This window comes from Sus scrofa, chromosome 9, assembly GCF_054392235.1.
Source record: "Sus scrofa isolate SSC_HxYL_T2T_F1_AM1 chromosome 9, Sscrofa_HxYL_maternal_Yorkshire_Landrace_v2.0, whole genome shotgun sequence".
In the NCBI taxonomy this organism is placed as follows: domain Eukaryota; kingdom Metazoa; phylum Chordata; class Mammalia; order Artiodactyla; family Suidae; genus Sus; species Sus scrofa.
In genome coordinates, this window is record NC_139391.1 from 28,173,662 (window position 1) to 28,194,777 (window position 21,116).

Here is a 21,116-nt window from a genome sequence, read left to right on the forward strand (position 1 = left end):
TTGTCTTACCTGAACCTCAATTTCCTCACCAGGAAAATGGGGATGGCAGCATTTAACTCATAGCAAGACATGAGACCTGTAAACGTTCAGCACAGGCCTTAACGAAGTAAGAATTCAATAAGAGTACAGTTGATGAAAAAAATACGGCTTACTACATTCTCAAAAAGGAGCACCTCTCTACACAGCACCAGTGACAACAAAATGTTAAAGTACTTCCCTCAGTCACTCAGTGATTAGATTGTATTCTGTTAACTTTCAACATTACAGAGAGAGATTTAGGACCACAGAGTCACATCACTAAATTACTAAGAAACATAAAACATGCAGCATTGATCTTGAGACCCTTGTTGCTTTGCCTCTAAAGTGAGAGGCTCCATCCAGCAAAGTGTGGCTTTCCCAGTGCAGCGGACCCACTTCCATTACTTAATGTTCACCCAGGATAACTGTAAATTACCCGAGGCAGAAGGATACTTGCTAGATACGAACTTCTATCACTTCTCCGGTCCTCCCTTTCCTCTCACCACCACCCCTCCATCTTCCTGAAGGTTTCTAGGTAACCGAATTAGATGAAAATGAATGTAACTGAGTACGTGTTACTTGTCAAGTATTTTAAATATGGTTACTTTATTTTCCTCAGTCTTCACAAAAACCCCATTAGATATGTATTATAAAATAGATCAGGGAGGATAACTTGCCTGCTATCACGCAGCTCGTAAGTGGTAGACCTGGGCTTTATCTCATGGTCTGCCTTGCTCTAAAGCCTGTGTCATTACCACTATAGACAGGATACTGGAGTCTGCCTGTTCAGGATTAAGGTCCATCTAGCACAAAGTGGAAGGGGGCAGGGAGCACAGAGGCACCCTGGATCTCTGGTCAGATGATGAGGAATCTGGGAGCGACCAGGATGCAGTCGAGGGCTGAAGGTGAGCAATGTTTCTTGTCAGGTAGTTCATCAACACCTATTTCTGTAATACATTAGCTGTAGCTTTGCTCCCTCACGAGTGTGTATAGTTATGGTGAATGTACCATGTTGGTACCACCAGTGTTTACCTTTTACCATTGCTAACGGGTAATCAGAAAAGGAATTTGATCCAACCTGTGCCAATCATTCCTTCCATGAGAATTTTGGAACTGGAGGAAATGAGACCAGGCTCTCTTTGGGTGGCTGCAGAGCCACTGATAAAACTTGTGAGGTGCTGTCCCATTAAGCCAACCGAAGCCATAAGGAAAGTGAGTCTGTGGAAAGAGATAGAATGACAGAGAGAGAAAAACCGATTTTGATAGTGTTTGCGGGCCTGATTTCAATCTTAGGCCGGCTCTGCCTCTTTCCTTGATACCCTGTGGAAGAGTCGTCATAACACCCCCTGTTTTGCTTAAGCTCATAGGAGTTGGGCTTCTATCACTTTCAACCAAGGCCCCGAACCGAGTCCCAGGAGATTAAGATTTGGTAATAGGCAGTTTGTAACAAGGAGTAGGGTACACTTTGTACCTGGCTGTGAAGCTTTTGTTCCCCCCAACTTCACTGTCTCTTCATGTTTTCCTGACTCCCAATCCTGTGTATTCCCTGGCTTCGGTCAACGTCATCACACAGCACTGTCAGCCGTCACTTCATTTGGCACAAACTGAAAGGGGTCCTCATCTGTCCTCAGGGGGTCAGGAAAATCACAGACCAAAGAAGGTCAACCGTGTCACCTCAGGAGTGGCCACTCTGCTTTATTTCAGCATAAGTTACATTTTGAAAGCTTTTATTCACAACTAGTAAAGAACAAACAAAGGAAAACTTTTTTTTTTTTTTTCCCCAGGTTTAGGTATTGCCTTTATTTTCCACTGCTTTGAAAAAAACCTGTTCTGCCAGATTCTCCCACTGCTCAGGCCACTCCCTGGGCAGTTCAGGACCCATGCTGGGCAGCAGCTCCAGCACTTTCTCTGAGCCATTAGGACTCGAGGGGCAGGTGTAGCATTACCTGTGGTGGTAGCAGTGGCAGTAATAACAATGATGATGATGCCAATAACAACATCTCTTTTAAGTCTCAAAAAACAACACTAAGAAGCTTCACAACAACAGCTCTATGAGGTTGAGACGATTTCTACCTTCGCCCTTCTCTTTTATGGATGAGAAAATTGAGATTTGGAGGCTAACTCTTCAAGGTCACGCAAGCACTAAGCAATTAAGCCAGGAATCAAACAAAACACTCCCACCACAGAACCTGTGCTGGGCAGTAAATGGTCGCTATGGCTCCCCCCCAGCGGGTCAGTGGTGCCCACAAGCAGGTATTGAGGAGGCTGGCCCAGGATCTAGTCCTGATTTTGGCATTAACTTGCTTTGCTATTTTAGGAATTTATTTCTCTTCTGTGGACCACAGTTCCCTCCTTTATAAATAGGATTATCTCCGAGAACATTTTCCTGCCTAAACCCAGAAAATAGACACTGAGGCAGTGAAGATTGTTTTTCAGGCATATGTACCATGATGTAAGGTCACCACCAAGCCTAGCTAGATGGATGATTTAAGATGGGGAAGAGAAGCGCCCTCAGCGAGGTGTGATAGACATCCCCATGGATAAAAGAGGTTCCATTAGGATTTCATCCGGCATGATACTTTACCAAGAGAAATTTGGGGATAGTCCGTGTCCTGCTGTGTAGAAGCTTCTTATCAAAGTTATGCCCCCAATGCCCAATGACTGCACAGAGGTAGGAGGCACCAAGCTACTGGCACAACGTATCTCAATAATTCTCAAAGTTCGGTCTTTGCTTTGTTTTTTTCTTTTTTGGCCTCCCTGTGGCATACAGAGTTCCCAGGCCAGGGATCAGATCCGAGTCACAGTTGCAGCCTACGCTACCAGATCCTTTAACTGACTATGCCAGGCCAGGGATCAAACCTGCATCCTGGCGCTGCCCAGATGCTGCCGATCCTGCTGCGCTGCAGCAGGAACTCTCAATCTTGACTTTAAAGTATTTTCTTTGCTAAAGTTTCTCCACCAGATAGATGGCTCTGAAGCATGGTACAGAGTCTCTAAAAGTTCTGTGACAAAAAGGAAATGTTTTAAAAGGAGTAGAGAAGGAACCTAGAGTCATGTCATGAATACCTCACTAGGAGGAATAGTTTGTTAAAAAAATGTGATGCCACCTTACCAGGCCAAGAACAGTCCTAAGGGAAAGAGAATCAACAGAGGAATGAAGACATGGCTTTCAATTGAGATGGATGGCGGCTGGACCAGGGAAGTTGTGAGCTCCCAGGACAGACCTTCCAGGGGGCTGAGGAAGGTGGGATGGAGGAGAGCCAAGGTGTAAGGGAAGTGTATATCCTGAAGGCCAGAGGGGCCAAACAACTTCCAGAAAGCAGTTACTACCACTGAAAGGGTAGAGGAAAGGCTCTCCAAAACAAATTTCTCAGACAGGCCTGACTTACTTATTAGGCTGGGGTGGCCAGTGCCCAGGGCCCACAAGAGTCTTAGGGGCCCATGAAAATGTTGCAATTTGAGATGGAGGAAAAACTGAACTTTAAGATTGAGGAGATGTTTTAATATATAACATACATTATATATTAATAAATGTATGTATGATATATATTATATTATATATTATCATTATATATTATAATATCTATAATACTTATCTTTTTTTTTCTTTTTAGGGCCGCATCCACAGCATCTACAAGTTCCCGGGCTAGGGGCTGAATCGGAGCTGCAGCTGCTGGCCTATACCACAGCCACAGCCGCACCAGATCTGTGCCACATCTGCAGCCTACACCACAACTCACAGCAATGCCAGATCCTTAACCCACTGAGCAGGGCCAGGGACTGAACCTGCATCCTTATGGATACTCATTGGGTTCTTTACCACTGAGCCACAACGGGAACTCCCATGGTATTTATCCTGACGTGCATGGTCATAAAGCCGAATTTTTAAAATTCTATAAGGAAGAAGGGACTTTCAAAAGCAAAAGTGCCTAGGAGTTCCCTAGTGGCTCAGTGGATTAAGGATCCAGGGTTGTCACTGCTGTGACACAAGTTTAAACACTGTCTGGGGAACTTCCGGATGCCAAAGGTGTGGCCGAAAAAGAGGAAAAAAAGGAAGAGTGCCTAAGGCCCACCAAAAGCTCTCACCTCAGAACTAAGATGTATGGAATGCTTTTTGTTTGTTTGTTTTTGTTTTTTAGATGGCCGCACACACAGCAAGTGGAAGTTCCAGGGGTAGGGATCAAATGGACGCCTCTAGAGCAAGCCGAACTGCTGCAGTCAGATTCCTAACACTGTGCCACAGGGGGAACTCCTTGAATGCTTATTTTAAGACAAGTGCTCTTAAAACAATAGTTGTGTACAGTCCCACTTAATCTTGTCACAACTCTCTGAACATGTATTCTGATCCTCATTTTCTAAGGGAAGAAACAGCAGCTCCTAACATTCAGATTACATAGTGAAGGATACAGAGGCAGGCTGCCAACCCTGGTCTGTCTGGTTCCAAAGTCCTCCTTAATCACTAACCACACTGCTTGCTTTCAATTTGCCACATGCCTACACTGTCCTTGACACAGTGGACACGGAGAGCCAAGACAAAAGCAGAGCAGAATGAGGATGTACGGCAGGCACAGGGCGAGGTTAACAGCATTCGGGTCTCATAGGGATGGATGGTGTGGAGACAGTGATGATGTCATTGGTTGGAAGTTGATGGTGAAAGCTCAGGGCATCACCCTCGAAGCTCCAGTATAAGAAAGGAAAGAAGAGTTCCCCGGTGGCTCAGCAGGTTAAGGATCCAATGTTGTCACTGCTGTGGCTCTGGTTACTGCTGTGGTATGGATTCAATCCCTGGTCTGGGAATTTCTGTGTGCCTTGGGGGTGGCCAAAAACAAAATAAGATTTAAAAAAAAAAAAAGAAAGGGAGGGGACAAAGGGTCACTTGGTCAGTCAAAAAGATTCACAGAGGGATTCCGGTTGGGGCTCAGCAGTAACAAACCCGACTAGTATCCAAGAGGACTCAGGTTCGACCGGGACCTTGCTCAGTGGTTTAAGGATCCGGTGTTCCCGTGAGCTGCGGTGTTGGTTGCAGACATGGTTCAGATCTCGTGTTGCTGTGGCTGTGGCATAGGCTGGCAGCTGCAGCTCCGATTCGACCCCTGGCCTGGGAACCTCCATATGCTGCAGGTATGGCCCTAAAAAAATGAGGAAAAAAAAAAAAGATTCACTGAGTATGCAGAGAGGATTCTGAACTATACCTTATCCAAAGATCCCTGGCAGGAGAGAAAATATGGAAACAGCTAAGCCAGTGGGAAAACATAAGGGCTTCAAATGAGTGCTACTTCTCAATAGTTACACTTTTCCCATCACCTGGCTGGACTGAGAAGCACTTTTTGTTTTGTTCAACAAACCTGCACCCCCAATTATCACATTTAATCTGTGAGATTATGCATCTAATATCCCCTTCTCTAGCCGTCCAAGGAAAAGACTTCTTTGGGGAAAGATTTCAGCACAGCAAGTCTAGCCTGGTTTGCAAATGACACAGGAATCGCTATACTTTCCTTCGCTGAGATCCAGCAGACTGCTTCTTTTCCCTCTCGGCCTTGTTCTGACTCTGCTATTTGAACACCTCGACTCTATGCGAGCGAGGCCTGCAGTCTCCACTGGGGGAAGGCGTAGGCCTGAGCAGGACCCAGACACAGTGGCCTGCCCGCCCCAAGGGCCACGGATGGAGGTGCCAAGAAACCTATGGACAAGGAAAAGCTGACACACAGTGGCATCGGGGCTGGAGTCCCCTGGTAAACTCTCCTTTTTAAACAGCTGTGCTGTCCTCTTCCAAAGGACTCGAAACATAAACTTCCTGGAGGGATCTGAGAACACCATTATTGCACAATCCACTGCTTTCTGTTTCTTTCCCTGCCCCCAACCCTTTGCACAAAATAAATGCATTCTTTGTCTCCAGTGCTGCCCTAGAAACAGGGAATATGCCACACAAAGGTAACAATTCACTCCATAGGTCACATTTTTTCTCCCTCAAGATTTCTGTCTTTCTCAATAAGACATAAACATGGGAACCAAATTTACCACTGCTTAGATGCTCAAAAGATCATCTATAAACTTTCCGCAGGCCACTTTACTCATGGATGATTAGAGAAATGGTTGAGGATAGATAAAATGAGAAAAAGATCAACACCTCCCCAATCATTTATGACTCTTGCTTTGATTCTTGAAGTGACAATGTCTGAGATCCTGAAACAGTAAATGCCAGGTTCATCACAGTACTTGAAGGTAAGAATAATCCTTTCCCGGCTCTCCTGCCCCCAAACAAATGAGGTGGGGTTTTATGGCTTTCACTGAAGATATCAAAAAGCTCCTACTTCATATTTGGCCCTTGCAGAGTTCTGAGCTTCTCTGTATTGCTTCCCTGTATTGCAAAGTATTGTTGTTTTCTGTCCATATAGCAATTAGATTTGCCCAACTAGATTTTTAAGCCCTTTGAACATGGGCTCTGCATCTTATACTTGACTAGTTCCTTTCAGTACTTGCCACAATGCTGGGCGTATTCTAGATGTTCAAATAGTAGCTGGCTAGATGATCTCAGTCCTTGGGAAGCTGGACCCTTCTAACTACTGAGCAGAAAAACAATGGTCAGGAGAAGGCTGTGGCAAATATTTTCATATCCAATTCACAAGTAATTTAATGGTTCCACTAGAGTGATCACTTTCTTCTGACCCCTGAAGCCAAGGAACGAGAAGCCCTGCAAACCGGAACCACGTTGCCATCCTCATAAACCAAGTGTGAAGGCGTGTGCCAAGCTCTGTGATGGACTCCAGGTGGTGCTGAGCCTCCTGAAGGGCTGCCAAAGCCAGGATGCGATACTAAGCCCCTCCTGACTCCATGCCCTAGGTGAATGAAGCCACTGCAGCTGTGAGGAAGTTGGGTATACTTCCTATAGGATTTCTCAGAAACTTCCACGTTTACTCCTTCAGAATAATGCACTGTGTGTGTGTGTGTGTGTGTGTGTGTGTGTGTGTGTGTGTGTGTGTGAAGGTGTCAGGGAAGGCTTATTAGATCTATCTGGAAAAGTTCTTCCATAATTTTGTTCCATAATGTCTGGACTCTGAGAAATGTGACGATTTAGGACCACAAAAAAGTTTTTTTTTTTTTTTTAATGAAACCAAAGATGAAGTTTTAGATAGAAGCAAGATCACCACAAATTCAGGATCTTTGTAAAGAAAACAAAGGCAACACACTGTCCTCCTAAAGACATTAAATGCCAAAAGGTCTCACATTCAAAACTTCTTGAATGCTTCCCTGCCCCCTGCTTGCTGTCACGGCTGCCTGTGGAAGAGGAACTGGATGAGCTGGACTTTGCCTTGGAAACACACTCCTCATTACAGGCCTGAGGGAGGGCATTTCATGGCAGCCTTTTCTCAGTTTACACATATCTACTCCTTCCTGTTGGAGAACCTTCTGAGTTTATCATCAACTAGCAAAACATTCAGTGAGGGAAAAGGGACGAGAACCCGAGCTACAAGCCTCTAAGAGGTAGTCGCCATGTTTTATTTATTTATTTATTTATTTATTTTATTTTATTTATTTTGCTTTTTAGGGCTGCAGGTGCAGCATATGGAAGTTCCCAGGCTAGGGGCTGAATCGGGAGCTGATAGCTGCCAGTCTACACCCCAGCCACAGCAACGCCTCTTTTGCAAACCTACACCACAGCTCATGGCAATACGGGATTGGTAATCCTCGCTAATCCACTGAGCGAGGCCAGCAATCAAACCTGCATCCTCATGGATACTAGTCGAGTTTGTTTCCACTGAACCATAAGGGGAACTCTGTCATGTTTTATTTTAATTGAAGTGTAGTTGGTTTACAATGTTGTGTTAGTTTCAGGTGTACAGCAAAGTGACTCAGTTATACACACATGCGCGCGCGTGCACACACACACACACACACACACACACACACACACACACACACACTATTCTCTGGATTCTTTTCCATTAAGGGTTATTACAAGATATTGAGTAGAGTTCCCTGTGCTATAAGTAGGTCCTTGTTGTTGATCTGTTTTATGTATAGTAGTGTGTATCTGCTGGTCCCAAACTCCTAATTTATCCCTCCCTCCTTTCTCTTCTGGTAACCACAAGTTTGTTTTCTATGCCTGTGAATCTATTTTGTAAATAAGTTCATTTGTATGTTTTTTTATATTCCACATATAAGTGATCTCATATAATATTTTTTTTTCTTTTACATTTTTCTTTTTGGGGCCACACCTGTGGCATATGGAAGTTCCTGGGCCAGGGGGCAAATCAGAGCTGCAGCTCAGGTCTATGCCACAACCATGGCAATGCCAGATCTTAGCCACATCTGCAACCTACACCACAGCTTGTGGCCATGCCAGATCCTTAATCCACTGAGAGAGGCAAGGGATCAAACCCACATCCTCATGAAGACAACACACTGGGTTCTTAACCTGCTGAGCCACAAGGGGAAACTCCCATACAATATTTTTTTTTCATTTAATTTTATTTTTTGCCTTTTAGGGGTACACTCGTGGCATATGGAAGTTCCCAGGCTAGGGGTCGAATCAAAGCTACAGCTGCTGGCCTACACCACAGCCACAGCAACTCAGGATCCGAGCTGCATCTGAAACCTACACTACAGCTCACTGCAACGCTGGATCCTTAACCCACTGAGAGAGGCCAGGGATCAAATCCACATCTTCATGGATCCTAGTCGGGTTCATTAACCACTGAGCCGTGAAGGGAGCTCCCTCCATACAATATTTTAGACATCCTGTTTTATTGAGGTGAATGAGAGGCTGTAGGATCTCGAAGGAGCATGGAATTGAGCTGTTAGTAAACACAGAATGGAAAGGATGCTCTCTTCCTATTCACTGATCTTCAAGCAGTCACTTTCCTCATGGTAGGTTGGGATCTCAGGGGGATCAGGCACCATGTAAGTAAAGCAAGAGCAGTTGCTCCCAGCTCGGAGCAGGGCTCTGTCACTGGTGGTTCTTTCTCAGTAGGAGAGGCAGAATTTGAGCCTGAGCCTGGGTGATGCTTTCTGCAGGTGCAAAGCATGTGCTAGACAAAGGCAAATGGAAGAAAACAAAACTGGTTTCTCTGCATCTGTAAAATGGCATTTGTTTACTCATTCATTCAACGGATATTCATTTGGCACCAAAGTTATATTCTGTGAGAGTGTCAATGTCTTAGGTTTGCTGTGAGGACTCAGTGGTCTAAACATGTAAAGAGCCTAGAAATTGGTCTTAGGACATACTACTCAATAAATATTAGAACTGATAAAAAACAAACAGGAATTCCCATCGTGGCTCAGCGGGTTACAAACCCAACTAGTATCCATGAGGATGAGGGTTTGATCCCCGGCCTCATTCTGTGGGTTAAGGATCTGACGTTGCTGAGAGCTGAGGCATGGGTCACAGACACAGCTCAGATCCCTCATTGCTGAGGCTGTGGTCTAGGCTGGCAGCTGCAGCTCTGATTCCACCTCTAGCTTGGGAACTTCCATATGCCTTAGATGCAGCCCTAAAAAGCAACAATCAATCAGTCAAACAAACAAAAAGTAACATGGCTGGGGCTTGAGTGTAAGTGGGAGATCCCTCTTTTGGCTATGAGGAGAACACACTGGGATGGGCAGTGGCTGTGTGGGGAATAGACTGGGGTGAGGAGAGTCGGAAAGTAGTTGAACAATCCTGGGTGCCTCACTGTACATAAAGCAGAGGGAGCCTGGGGAAGAAGGAAGAATGTGGTTGGAGAGCACGAGGCTCGGAAGAATAAGGACCCTTAGTACCTGTGTAAGTCAGATGAGCTACTGAAAATGAGGGTGAAATGCTGCTGCAGAATTTGGAGCAGCTGGTTTTTTCATTATTTTACAAAAAGATGAAAACTCTTTAGTAATACCGTTCAAGCCCCCAAATAATAAATCGACAACCCTAGAATGGCATTCAGACCATCTCTCTGCCATCTGGGTTTTCCTGATATTCACATTCACAACGTTTTGGAATAAGTTTGGTTCCCACCAGCATAAGGAAAGAAGAGCAAGCTTTTACAACACCCATGATCTACTTCCCGCTCCAGTGTATCTCAGGCCTGCCCCAGGGCCCAGTAGCTCTACAGTTGGCCAGAGAGTTGCTAAAAATCAGCCCTATGGTTTATGAAGGGGGTGTGGTTCATGGCCAATGGCAGAGAACCATAGACATCCCATAAACTGACTCATCTAATGTTCCTAGACCACTGACTGCCCAGTAAGTCAAACCATCCACAGTCAGTGTGAGCCTCATTGGGATAGTACTGGACTGGGCCTAAAGTGAACACATGAGAAACTCTTCCACTGACTTCTTGGAATCACACTCAAGTGAGAAATTTAAGGATCCCAATCACTTATCAAAGACAATATTAGACAGAAAGTGCTAAAACCAGAAGAAAGAACATGAGGGAAATCGGGAGGGGAAGGCCTCACAGAGGAGATGGACTGACCTTGAGCTGGACCCCTCAGAATGAAAATTTCCAGACGAGGCCCTCCAGCTAAGGGGGAGAGAGAAGCCGCTTGATTCATGGTACTTAATACATTGTACATTCTAGGGAGGAGGACATTTAGCGACTTCCAGAGAACTGTCAACATTTTAGACATAGCATTTATTTTGGATTCGCTTCGATAATATGTTGGGCAAAAAGTGAGTCATGATCAAATTGTTTCATGCAGAAAGCGGTTAGGTATTTAAGGTTTTTATAGACTCTTCTTTTCATTTTTCTGTTCAATGCCAAGGGTCCATCTCTATAAGCTGGCCCTACAGGCCCCAGCTTTATGACGATTGTAGCAAGTAGTCAGGATGGCCAAGGAGACAGCAGAATAGTCACACTGAGTGGATCTGAATGACACTGTTTGAGGTAGTAGACAATATGGGAAATACTTCTACCTTGAACTTTCTAATTTAATCACAACATTCTCCTGTTGCTGAACAAGTTTGATTTATACCATCACTAGCAGTACAGCAGAATGTCATAAAACATATTATTTGCATATGTGGGGGGCACTTCCTTGGAAGGGAGAGGGATTCATTCCTTATTGTTCCAGGCAAAATCTGCTCCCTCTATGGTTATAATCCCACGAACACCTCGGCAGAGCAACTACCATGTTGCAAGGTTACCTTTATTTCCAGACAGACTAGCACATTCCTTTTTGTTTGCTGTTTTTTTTTTTTTTTTCCAGTGTTGCCACTGCAGCATATGCAAGTCCCCAGGCTAGGGGTAGAATCAGAGCTGCAGCTACAGGCCTATGCCACAGCCATAGCAACTCGGGATTCGAGCCATGTCTGCAACCTACGCCACAGCTCATGGCAACACCAGTTCCTTAACCCACTGAGTAAGGCCAGGGATCAAACCCGCATCCTTATGGATACTAGTCGGGTTTGTAACCAGCTGAGCCACAATGGGAACTCCTTGTTTGTTTATAATTCCTACAAGCACAAAAGGTGATTTCAGCTTCAGGACTTCTGCATATACTGTTCCTTGGAACTGGAATGCTCCACCTCCTCTGCCTCTTCCACTCTCATCATAGCTGGGGCTTCTTTTCCTTCAGCATGACCCCAAGAGAGGTTTTCAATGACCACATACCTAAAATACACTCTCATGGTTGTCTTCCATCTCAATCTCTTGATTGTTTCCTTTACAGTGTTTATTCCAATTTCCAAATATTTGTATTCTTTTGCTTCCCATTTTTAAGTCTGTGTCCCAGGTTATAGTAAGTTCTAGAGAGGGAGGCTTGAGCCATGTCTGCCGTGTTGACCACTATTCCTCATCTCTAGTGTAATCCAAATTAATAGGAGGTCAAAGAGATTATTTAAAGCAAATAAAAATGTCTAGAAGGAAAAAGGTCAAGATTCTGAAGTACTTTCTGGTGGTGGGATGATGACTTTGTTCCCACTTTGCTCACAGGTTTGTGTTTTCTAATTCTTCTACATGGAACTTATATTATCTATAGAATTAAGATGGAAGTGACCACCTTATTCAATACGTCTGCCCCATTCTTCTCCAAGAATCTGCCAGAGGGCTTCTGATAGCAGCACATCCCCTTTCCCCAAGCTCCAGCAGATGGGATCAAGGTGGACATTTGACTCAAGCCAAAACAATTGAACTCTTTTCTAGCGATCAGAAATTGAAACAAGGAGTTCCCGTCGTGGCGCAGTGGTTAACGAATCCAACTAGGAACCATGAGGTTGCGGGTTCGGTCCCTGCCCTTGCTCAGTGGGTTAACGATCCGGCGTTGCCGTGAGCTGTGGTGTAGGTTGCAGACGCGGCTCGGATCCCGCGTTGCTGTGGCTCTGGCGTAGGCCGGTGGCTACAGCTCCGATTCAACCCCTAGCCTGGGAACCTCCATATGCTGCGGGAGCGGCCCAAGAAATAGCAACAACAACAACAAAAGACAAAAAGACAAAAGACAAAAAAAAAAAAAAAAAAAAAAAAATTGAAACAAGACTTTCTCAGCAGTCTCTGTGCCTTGAAGTGAAGGAGAATGAAATGAGGGCTGCCTGTATTGGAATCATTCTCAGCCATGTACAGTAAGAGACAGAGAAAGCAAGTCTACAGACACGGGAGTATGAAATTGATGCCCAGTGTGAAGCCAGGGTGAGAAACCACACTGAGAGAGGGAGGGAGTTAGGGAGGAGGGGTGAGAGACAAGAGACAGAGATTCCTGAAGCTTTTCAACTCTTGGTTCCAGCCCTTTGGGAGACTCAATGATATTTCCTGTTATTGAGATACCCCATCACTTTCCAATAAATCCCCCCCCCAACACACACACCTACATCTTTTTTTTTTTTTTTTTACTTTTGATACTTTAAGGGGGCCTCTATTACTTACAACAAACAATTACCAACTGAAACAAAGACATAATAAAGCCAATAATTATGTCCCAATTAGAGTTTTCATAAGGTGGATGCACATTTTTCTTGATGGATTAAAATTGAAAAGCAGAGCAGAGGCTAAATGCACACATTTATTTTGGTTTCTCTTTCAACTTTCCACGTGTGGTCATTAACCCAGCTCTTCCACAGCCTTGATGAAAGGAGAGCGTTATGAATGAAGAATGAGGGAGGCTGTTCCATGACAGCAGTGTTCTAACAGTGTTCCCATTATCTTCACACAGCTCTACACGGCACACCCAGGGGAGGTCCAGAGATCATATCTCCACCGATTCTCCCCTCAGCGCACAAGAACATCCTAAAAAGAAAACTTCCATCTGAATCATGTTGAGACAACCCAGGTCCGCGACACGTTAAGTGGTTTGGATGCCATCACCTGGAGACAGAAGCGAGAGGGATGAGCAGACCTTTTAAGAGGTCCCTGCAATTTCAGGCTCATCTTTAACTCCATTACAAAGGAATGTTAAGTAGCATTTAGAAAGTAGTTTGGCAGAGTACCTGAAAGCACCCAACAGCTCCTTTGATGTTTTTGGCATGGATGTCATCATTCTTTTGAAACTTTTGATGAACTATTTCTCTTATAGCAACTGTAGCTAGGTTCAGTGCAAGGTGTTGATGTACGTTTTCCCTGGTATAACGTTAGCTTGAGTAACTATGAACCATAGAGAGAAATACTCCTTTAGAGAGGCCTCGGTTTTCACTCCAGCCTATGTTTATTTTTACATCAAAGACACATCTAAGGGGAAATTGCTTAACTGGCTCTATGAAACATGAAGAGGTTTACAGAGATATTTGGTTATAATTGAAAAAAACAAAACCAAAATCTACACTTCAGGCAATTTCAGCCTTTCATGCCCGGAAATGAAAATTTATAATGGCAGAAAGAATACTTCCTTTACTTTCCATGAAGGTCTGAATGCAGCCTGTTTCAGGCAGGAATTAAAATCCCACTATTTGCCATACATTTATGGGAAATGATTCTTGATGATTTAAATGACATTAAATGGGGGACAATAAAGCCTTTATATTGTTTGCAGTTTAACTGCTCTTTGAAGCAATGTCCCTATAGCAATACAATGCCCTCACTTTGATCTAACTTGCTCAGCCCAGTAATTATATGACTGAGATGAATTCTCCACCTGACAGATTCCAATTCTTCATGTGTGGCCATATTCTTTGAAGACGGAAAATAAACCCACCTAGATTGGAAAATAAAACTTGAAACAAGTCAACATTGTGAATCAACAGGAATCCTCTGTGTCAAAGCCTTAGGCTGAGCAGAAAGCCTTTTGCCCGCTGATGTGAACCTCTGTTTCCCAGGACAGGTTACATTCTCCTTGAAACTTTTTTTTAAGCAGGAATATGCTACAGTTGCTTTCTGTGAATTCGTTTCATGATAAATCCATATTCATCATTTGACTAAAGATGAGAGCAGTATATACTAACCTGAGACTTAGGTTAACTCCTGACTGCTCCCTGATTGAAAAAAAAAAAACTGTCCACCCCATTATGAATGTCCATGGATGGATGATCAGACAAGTAAAAGAGCTCGTTTTGCACCACTCTGCAAAGAAAAGTGTTTACTATATTGCTTGAGTCTGCTTAAAATATTAAAAGCGCAGTCTTAACTCAGAAAGCTCCTAATCCTCAAAAATATTGCTGCTGTTTATTTCCCTTGCCTTTTAGATACAACGCAGGACAGATTTAAACTGAGAAAGCTCACCAACTGCAACCTTGTAAATTGCTTTTAATCCAGGATGTCAGCAGGATTGATGCCTCTGGGACTTGAGCCCCTACCCCAAAACATACATTTCTCTGCTGTACCTCGCTCACGATTAATATCTTGTATTCACTACTTAGATGCTACAGGATAAAATACTCCCTTATCCATGACTGGCTCTCTGCATTTGTCATGTCTTCATATACGCCGCTCCAATCTCACAGAGGGTCTTTCTATTCAACCAGTGTATTTCTTTCACTGGCCTTAAATCCCAGCTTAAAACTCACTCCTTCTCAGAGCCTAACTGTGATCACTGCTCTATTACTTTGCGACCCAGTAAGCCATGCTGTCCATGGTTTGCTTTCCCTGTGTATTTAAGGCTTTTGGCTTACAGCTGTTATTGTACCTTTTTTTTAGTGCCCCCTGCAAGACTGCAAATACTGTCTTGTGTCTTCTAATGTCTTCTCATGCAATATATTGTAGATGGTAAGAGCCCAAGCTTTGACGTCAGAGACCTGGATTTATGTTTTGGCTGTTTTCTATGAGATAGCTTGGACAGTTACTTCATCTCTCTGAGCCTCAATTTCCCTTCTCTGTATAATGGAAATAATAGTTCCAAATCAGTCATTGTAGTGGGTCTCCAATGAGATGTCAATAAAAGCTATTCAAAATATGGCAGATAATTAAGGCTTAATAAATATCAGCCATTATTCTCCTCTAGTCTTCTGGGTCTCTCAACAAAACTTGGATAAGTGTTCAGCATGGAGCTGAAAAGGGGAGGCACGAACAGTGTTCACTGAGTGAAGCACTTTCCATGTATCATCTCATTGAATCCCAGCTTCCCTACTTACCATCACTGCGACCATGGGCAAGTTACCTAACGTCTGTACCTTGATTTTTCTCATTTGTGGAATACATATAATAATTATATCATTAAGCTGATGTCAGGATTAAATAAATTCATCTCTAGTGCTTAAAACAGCCCTGACACATAGAAAATGGCCAATAATACCAGTTCTTAATATTATTATTATTGCTACTACGACTAAATTCTTACAACAATCTTGAGAGGAGACATACGGAATCTCATTTTATAGATGAGAAAAACAAGGCTACAAAAGTTTAAGCAACTTGACCAAGGTTGCACAGTGAATAACTGAGCCAGATTTGCCTGCTTATGAAAATCCATGCTTTTTATGAAAGACGTTGGACTGGAGGAAACTTCCATTTCATCCCGGGGAATGACTCCAGGGAAGCGCTAGAGAGACAGTGAGGTCCTCAGGGAACTGTCCATAACAGGTAAGGCTGAAATGAGGCAGGCCTGCAGGGTGGGTAAGAGGTCAGGCTAAGATGCGGGAGATGGTCCCCTCAGCTTAGACACCATGCTGAGAAGTGGGTTTAATTAGGAAGACCGCGGGTAGGCATCAAGGGGCTTGAAGCAGGGGAGCAACATGATCTGTAATGTATTTTAGAAAAAAACAAATACGTGTGAGTGGATTGGAGACAAAGCCAGAGGACCAAGGAGAATGTCCCAGCACTTGGGAAGGGATCGTGAGAACCGGGTTTGAGTCGGGGTGGGCGGGTGGCGGTGGAAATGGAGGTGATGGGAAAGAGCCGAGGGACCAGAAACCAAATGAACTTTGTGATTACCACCACGTGAGATTGTGGGAGACAGAGAGGAATTAGGGCCAAATCCAGATTCTTGGCGTAGTGACTCAGTAGGTGATGGAGTCATTGGCTGAGGAAAAGACTGTAGGAAGAGGAGTTTGACTCATGATGGGGGCAGGGAGGCAAAGGGCAGATTCAAGTCGGTACATGTTGGATTGTAGATTTTGTAGGTCACGTGAGTGGAGCTGTCTCCTTACGGGCTAGATATTTGGGTCTGTAGAGAAGGAGAGAGCTTTTGGCTGTGTACAGAGCTTGGGAAGAAACACGTCTAAGCATTAGTCAAAGGGCTAGTGGTTGTAAGTCTAATTAGAGAGAAAAGAAGAGGGACGGGAATGGCACTCCTGGGAACATCAAACTTGAAGGGGAGAGCAGAAGAGGGATAAAGTGGAGATGAACAGCTGAAGGAAAGAAGATGAGAGCTTCAGGGCAGGGGGAGCATCCTCTCCCACAGGTGCAGAGGTCACCTGGGACAAAAGCAGAGCTGTGTCCACAGCTTCTGGCAGTTGATGATGGTTGGGGGAAGAGGCCACAAGACATGTTAAGGACAGAATGAGAAGTCATAGAAGGAAGCAAAGTGGGTAGATTATTTTTCCTAAAATCTTAACTGGAAGATAGCAGCTAAAGGAAGTTAACTGCCTTATCTTTTTTTTTTTAGATTCTTCACAGCAGTTGGTACAATAGTTGGTATTTTTTAAGTTAGAGAATAGTCAATTTACAATGTGGTGCCAATTTCTGCTGTACAGCAAAGTGACCTAGTCATACATATATATGCACGATATATGCATGATAATATACTTCTTGTATTATCTTCCATCATGGTCTATCTGAAGAGGCTGGGTATAGTTCCCTGTGCTGTACGGTAGGACCTCATTGCTTATCCATTCTAAATGTAATAGTTTGCATCTACTAACCCCAAACTTCCCATCCATCCCACGCCCTCCAGTACTTTGTATTTTGTAGCTACACAGTCAAACATTTTTGAACGGATGATTTTGTCATCTTGCCCAGTTTCTTCACTTTATCTCATTCGCTTTCCTCTGTATTTTCCCCTTTTCTTGGTATGAGTAAGGGAAGTAAGGACACTGAGTTTCCTTGTTCATATACTAGATAGAAGGCATAGAGTTTGCCTGTTTTTCCTAGAGCAGTTAAATTGATTGCATGTAATAATGAAGTTCCATATACATTTGAAGTCAACAAGAAAAGAGGGAAGCCAGGGCCTGAGAAACATAGGTAACGTTGAGAAAACAGCAGTGCTGCAGCCAGGTATTCTTTTGGATGGGCTTCCTATCCAAAGCAATAAGGGCATGTAGGAAAATCCTGTTTGAGGAACAACAACAAGAAAAACTACCCAAAGGAAGACTTTAAAAGGGGGTGGATGACAGTGAGTGGCTTCAGTGAAAATTTCAACAGCACAGATTTTCAGGAAATCTAGGGAATACTAAAAGCCTCTTTAAAATGGTGTCTACTTGATCTTGATAACCAACGAGAGTTCAAAGCATCAAGACTGGGTCTAATCGCTTGTTAAATTAAGGTCACATATGGGAATTGCTTTTGCCCAGATAGTTTCATGCCACTGAATAAGAAGGATCTAATGAAGTTTGATCTCTGGGTGCCTATCATCATGTATTTTCAAGCCTATCATTTTCTCCATCAAAGAAAACAGTCAGAAAATAGGAGGAAGAGAACAATCCAGCAACCCTTGATCCATCTATGCATCAATTCAGACTATTCTCCATCATGGGTTCACCTCGCAAAGCACACACCATTTCCTTTCTTGCTTTGACTCCTCATCATATTTTTAAACTTTCAATATCATCTAGTTACATTCTTTTTTCCTCCAGGATATCTAGTGTCACAGGTGGCTTTTTCTTTCTCTTTATAACTTTTGGCAGCAGAAAGAGAGATTTTTTTTTTTTCTCTCTCTCCTGTTGACCTTTCCTTATTCCTAGCCAATTCACTGCTTCATGGCAAGAACGAACATGGTCATACGCAGATGCAATTTATCTTTGCGCGCAGTCGGTCTGCGTGCGTGTGGCTGTGGAGTGCGCTCTTCTATTGTTTGACTCCTTTTAATGCCACTCAGATCTCTCTAATCACAGTTTGGAATTCACCTGAATTTCCCTGCTGTGCGAGCTGAAAAAGCTGACATCAAGTTGCCAAGCCCACAGCTCTGAAAAGGAAATAGCGCATCTTTATTGCTGGGCTCCATGAAAAGATCTGAATGTGAGGTTTTTAAGGAAGATGTGGCATACGCGTGACCTCCAGGTGCTTGACAGTGACACTGCCCCGCATGTTGGCCATCTCCTCCATAATTAAAGAAATGCTTTGAAAAAGAATGGAGCTATTTGATTTTCACACCAAAACATTTTTTTTTTCTGGGAATTCGGAGCCCACAGCTTACTATGCCCAATTCAACACATGGAAATGGTTCAGACAAATCTTTTCATGGGGCTGAGAAAGCCTTTGGCATTCTAGTGTCATTCTTCTCTGAGGGAGAAAATTTATTTCTTATGATTTCTTATGTGTCCATTTTCAAGGTTAGTTTTTTTTTCCCCCTAAAAAAAAGTTGCTATAGCAACAACCACCCATCACCAGGTTCTTACCTGAGTACTTATATGCCACTTGTTAAACAAGCAGATCCCTATGCCACTTGGAAGGCTAGGGAGAAACATGTCAGTTGGAAAAGATTAACTAAATGGTGAAAATAAATAATTATTTTTTTCACCGTGCCCACGGCATGTGGAAGTTCCTGGGCCAGGGATCAAACGCACCCCACAGCCTCGACCCAAGCCACAGCAGTGACAACGCCAGATCCTCAACCCACTGAGTCACCAGGGAACTCATAATTTTTTGAAAAAAAAAAAAGCAAATGGGAGCCTGAGCTCTCGTTTCTGCTCAGAACTCAGCAGCCTTCCTTGTGGTTTGCAGGGTGACCTGAAGCAGTGTCCATCTCAACAGAATGGCCTCGGGCCTGCTGCTCTACCGTCCTGGGGTGATTGCGCCGTTCTGCCCCCAAACCTGTGTACATTCCCTCCACTCTTCTGGGGACAGCTGGACTAAGAAGACTGACCCTTTGGTGTACTCCTTGTCCTACATCAAATGGCACCAGCAATATCTGTGCTGGGATCGTATACCGTCTAGAATGTACCAGCAGGATATGGAAGCCGGGTGTAGAACCACAAAGAGACCCTTCTCTCACACTTCTCTCCCCTCTGTGCTCCTGCTTCGTAGGAAAGAGGGGAGGCCTCTCACCTTCATTCTTGCCCCCGCTTCACCCTCCCTGTGTTTGACACCCATGCTTTAGCCATCCTTTCCTTCCATGATGGACTTTGTTTGGAGGAATAGCTGGCAATGTATTCCCAAGGCTTCACTGCTCATCCCTCTCTGCAGAATAAGGAACGCCCCTGGCCGAAAGGAAAGTGTCCTCTGAAAGGAGTGGAAAAGGGGAAGCCAAGGGGGAAAGTGTAAAAGCCACTGAGTCAGCTGCTGAGGAGAAATGCTGTGATTTCCCCCGTGGGTTTGTCAGCAGAAGCTCTGCCCGCTGCACCCAGGGCCCGCTCTGCTTTTGAGTCATGCCAAGTCAGAGGGCAACAGGCGACAATGCAGAAAGATGTTTGGCTTTATCGTTTATGAACAGTCTGAAGTCAGTTTGCACTGTGCAGTGCAAAAAAAAAAAAAACCAAGCCTGGGTTTTCTAAAGCATAAATGAGAATGAGGTAGGAGAGAAGGAAAACAGAAGGCAACAGAAAAGTCTTTGAAAGGAAAAAAAACTTTGCAGGGTTTTTTTTTTTTTTTTTAAACCTTCTTAATGACAAGCAAGGGATATTCACATTTAATCATGCTGTTCAAAAGGAAACGTACTGTGCCAAAATTTATACGAGGAGAATTTCACTGCCTTGCATTGTTTTATTTCACACCGCTAGGTACTTTTAGTCTGTATTTTCAAATTCTTTCTTCAAACATCCATGCCCTTGGGCAGACATATTAGCTCATTTTACATCGAGAATCTCATTACATCAAATAAAAAATCCTAAGCCTGATAAAATGATTTACCCCCTCAATTTAACTTTTATTTTCGTCTCCCACCAGCTTCCCTGAAGTGGGTTTGCTGCCAAGCTATAATACTATTTTAGACTGAGTCATCCAGGCGCACTGAACAGCTTTTACTCTGCTCCTAATGCTTCCCCATTCCTGTTGTTTGAATAAAGAGAATGCGTTCTTCTATGGGTTTGCATTGGAAGTGGTCATGAACGATGGAAAAAAAAAGGGGAAAAAAAATGGAGGCTTAAATCCAGGGAGTTTGGCCCTAGTAAACACAGCCTCCCCTCTCTCCCCATCTCTGTGGCTCCTGAAAGGCGGATGGAGGGCTATACATTTTTAAGCCCTACTGATGCCTCGAAACCACTGGAAGCAGATGAAGGCAGTGGTATAGCTGAGGACATAATGCTTCATTTATTCATGGGGGGAGAGTATTTGGAGTCACACACAGAAGGTGTGGTTAGAGACAACTCCTGGAAAAATTAAAAATAAAAACGAAACATCAGGGGAAGTCCTGCTCCAGGGAATTGGCATGCCATCACCAGAGTGGCAGAGTTTCGAAAAAAATAATCAAGGAATCATACCTTCTGAGGGAAATCCAGACCATTCTTTTGATGGCCCAGACTCTGCCCCGGGGTGAAAGATATTCCAGGCTGAGAAATGTACTAGGACGGCTCCTGGCGAGGAATCCACGCAGAGGCAGCTGACTTTAATGTCTGTCTCTCAGAGTCATCGTTTTATCCTAATCTGCTCCACTCCTGCTCCTTCTCACGGTCTCCTCCCTCC

At 43.9% G+C, this 21,116-nt stretch overlaps 1 protein-coding gene across 8 annotated transcripts in view; it reads right to left on the reverse strand.

Moving 5' to 3' along the window:
• Nucleotides 1–21,116, reverse strand: part of MAML2 (mastermind like transcriptional coactivator 2) — a 374,722-nt gene that overhangs the window by 124,451 nt on the left and 229,155 nt on the right. The window lies entirely within an intron of this gene.